Raw genomic sequence first — 3,821 nt, forward strand, 5'->3', positions numbered from 1 at the left:
CGATATAGAGTTTGGATTTGCTCTTGAATCTTTGGTTGAGATTGAGCTCGCTTTGCATAGCATTTGGATCTTCATCTCTAATGTACTTATGGCATGTACTTTGCTTATGTTTGACCGGTCTTGACATGCTTGGCCTATGCCACTACTACATGCCCATTACATTGTTTAGAGTTGGATGCTACTGAGCCTTGCTTTGGCTTGACATTTGATTGCCCAGAGCTTACTTTGGCTATTTCTTGGCTTGCCAGAGTTATAGTTTGGATGTACTTGAAGTCTATGGATGCTATGTATAGATGCTACACGGCCTACATGATCATGAGGTCTTATTGATGCTTGATCTTGGATCTTCTGGCATTGGTGCTATCATATGCCCTTGTTGAGTTTCTTTGCTTGATATTTACAGCTTTTGTGCTAGTGGGAGCATCTTGATATGCTTGATAGACATTGAACATGTGATTTATGCTACTTGAGAATTCAAATACTTAAGACTAGGATCATCACTTGGATGTTGCATAGTTGATATGCCATGGTCCTCACAGATGTACTTGGGGTGATTTGGGCTTTGCACTCCTTGAGTATAAACCTCTTTGTGTCAGGTCTTGCTAGTGTTGTATACAGTTTGCCTTATTACACAGGGGTGTGTCGGCTTACTGACAGATGCTTTTGACATGATTGGGTGTTTGCTCGATGTGTGTATGACTGTCAGATGCTGATCTATGCCCGCTTGATGCTGGTTATGCTTTGATAGTCAGTGATTGATTTGGTGCATTCATTTTGCCTACAATTTTCTCTGATTGTACTTGGTTGTAATTTATTATAGCAAGTAGTTATGCATGGATTGACATGGAATTTTCATACTGAATCATCCCAGTTTTATGTACTTTTGATAGTACTTGGTGGGCAACATCATTAGCTATGAATTTTGGTCACTTTTGTTCAATATTCGAATCTAGAGCATGGCTATGGCGGCTTGTAAGCATAGACTAAACTCATGATGACATTGACTAAAGACCACAACTGTCCTCATACAAAGAGGCTACAATAGGTATGATTGCAAATATCTCAACATCCCTCCTCAATCACAACCAAGAGGTACAAAGTCTGTAGAGGCTTTAGTGAAAGTAACACCTGCAAAGTGTGGGTACACCATAAACATGGCAAAACACCAGAGGCTATCGCAGAAAAGGCTAACTGTGGGTATCACAAAAATGATTGTCATCTAGAGGCTGTAGCAGGGGCCTTACAAAGGTTGTAGTATAAGGCTACATGAGGAGTTTACAAGCTTATGATAAAAACATTTGGACTAGGCAATACAAGGCTAAAAAAGTCAGTAAAAAATAGGATCAAGGACTGTGAGACCCTTGTGGTTTTTAGCATTTCTTTTGACATAGATCTTCAATTCATTGCAGTTCTTCTTATCTAGCTTCCCGTACTTGTACTTCACTTTGTTTTCCACTTCAAAGTATTCATGATTTTTATGCTTCTTCGTCTTATTCTTTTTCTCTTTGATCTTTTGGTCCTCTTGATCTGCTTCTTCATTGACTTTGCTTGCACCAGCTATATGCTTCTTCTTCTTATTCTTATTCTTTTTGATCTTTTGGTCCTCTTGATCTGCTTCTTCATTGACTTTGCTTGCACTAGTTGTATGAGTCTTTATGTCCATGTCCCCCTCAAGCAAAGATATCATCATCTTTGAGGCAATAGAAATGTCTTCAAAATATTCAAATAAATTCATCGATTGCTCTTCAAAACAAGTAAATCCATCCATCCCTGCAAGCGGAATAAACAAGTCTTCCATGTAGTTGAATTGAGTAACAAGAGTAATGTTACTCTTCATGAGAAGCATCTTCATAAAATACTTGATTTTGGTCATTCCCATGATGGAAATCAGTTTCAAATGACTGAGTATTCTGGGTATCGGTTTGTACCCCAACATGATTCTACCCGTGTGGAACAGCCAAGTAGTCACTGTTTTTCCTTGATCGATAATTTCGCGATGAAAGGTGTTGTATCATTTTCATTCTTTTTTATCTATTACTATTTAATCAATAAAATAGAGGAATAAAGATCTTGTTAAAAAATGCTTATATATGGAAAACTTTGATGGGGAATCCACCTCACTTAGGATTCCCCATAAGATTTCCTATATATTCTTTTTAGCATACTACGCTTTTGCCAGTGCCCATCTCGTTGTTACCGCCACGTAGCGTCCTCACCTGTTTACTGCTCGCGTTCAATTTTCACAGAAAACTCTTTTGTAACCAGATCAGATTATTGAATTAATCAGATAATCTGATTAATTCAATAATCTGATTAATTCAACATTTTTCACTGTTTCTAAACTAACCAGCCGTAATTATGCAAACCAATTCCCAATAGATTAACCCCTAAGAAACGGATCCAAACCAAGAGAAAACCTATGGATGCTATTGCAGCGGGTACTTGTCCTCTCCAACCATTAGCCATTCTAGCATGAATATAAGTAGCATATATTAACCGAGTCACCAGTGCCCAAGTCTCTTTAGGATCCCAGCTCCAATAAGATCCCCATGCCTCGTTAGCCCACACTGCCCCGGACAGAATACCAATAGTTAAAAGAGAAAATCCTAAACTAATCATTTGGTAGATCCATTGGTCCATCCGATTAACCAACTGGTACTTACCTAGGTTTAGAAATAATTGAAAAAAAGATTCTTTTACGGTATCATTTTTTGTTCCTATTGTTTTGAAAAAATCTTGGGCTATACACCAAGTGGATATCAAATGAATAGTATTCCGGTTGAAAGCAAGTACGGAACATTCTTTTTTGGAACTGGAATAAATAATTGATAGAGACACTGCTAGCAAAGATCCACGTAACAAGGTTGCGTAACTCAATGACATCATACTCACATGCATTACTAACCAGTGCGACTGCAAGGTGGGTATCAACCGTGTTTGTCGTTCCATCCCTCCGGGAAGACCTGAAGTTTCAAATCCATGGATCAATGTGGCATCCGATGCTGTAACTGTGCTTGACCAACCATCCCGATCTTTAAGAGCAAGAATGAAATAAATTAAGGAAGAACTCCATGAAATGAAGATAAGTGATTCATATAAGTTACTTAGTGGCAGGTGTTTAGAATCTATCCAACGAGTAATCATAAGGGCAGTTGTGCACGCAAAAGCGATTACCATGCTCTTATGACTGAAATTTCTTTCAAGCTTTTTAGATTTGCCAATTGAATAGACCCATTCAGACAAAGTAGTGAAGAAAAGCATGAACAAAGAAATATAAGCAAATATTTTTTCTGTATCAGTGTACATCGTGTCGATAAAGAATTCTTGATATTTTCATTTTTGTTACTCAATCCATATTTAGGTATCCATTGTATTCATACTCTGAATTTATACTCAGTTTCATTTATTAGCAAATAGATTTTTACGGTATTCCTCACTAATTGATAATTTTTATAGGGCTGTTCTTCTGTCGGAAGCTATCCCATGAAATAGACTGAAGTGCCGCTACTCGGACTCGAACCGAGATGCTTTAGCACTGCTTCCTAAGAGCAGCGTGTTTACCAGTTTCACCATAGCGGCCTAGCAGTTAGTTACACTTATGGTATCATATTGCTGAGTAACGCGTCAATGCTATTACCTGTCTATAATAAAGAAATGAGCAGGAAACCCAGGAGAAAATATAGAATAATGATTTTTTTATAGAATCAGCAAAGACTAAAGGTTGCTGTTATAATTCTTATATAATTACGGGATATAGCGCAGTTCGGTAGCGTACCATCTTGGGGTGATGGGGGTCGCAGGTTCAAATCCTGCTATTCCGA

General features: G+C 38.0%; 2 non-coding genes across 2 annotated transcripts; one reads left to right on the forward strand and one right to left on the reverse strand.

The window, feature by feature from the left end:
* Positions 1–3,499: 3,499 nt before the first annotated feature.
* TRNAL-UAG (transfer RNA leucine (anticodon UAG)) lies at positions 3,500–3,579 on the reverse strand. The gene has a single exon. It is a non-coding gene; the product is annotated as a tRNA-Leu (tRNA).
* Positions 3,580–3,747: 168 nt separating this feature from the next.
* On the forward strand, positions 3,748–3,821 carry TRNAP-GGG (transfer RNA proline (anticodon GGG)). Its single transcript has one exon. It is a non-coding gene; the product is annotated as a tRNA-Pro (tRNA).

This window comes from Lygodium microphyllum, chromosome 14, assembly GCF_053477565.2.
Source record: "Lygodium microphyllum isolate KBCC chromosome 14, Lygodium_microphyllum_v1.1.10, whole genome shotgun sequence".
NCBI lineage: Eukaryota > Viridiplantae > Streptophyta > Polypodiopsida > Schizaeales > Lygodiaceae > Lygodium > Lygodium microphyllum.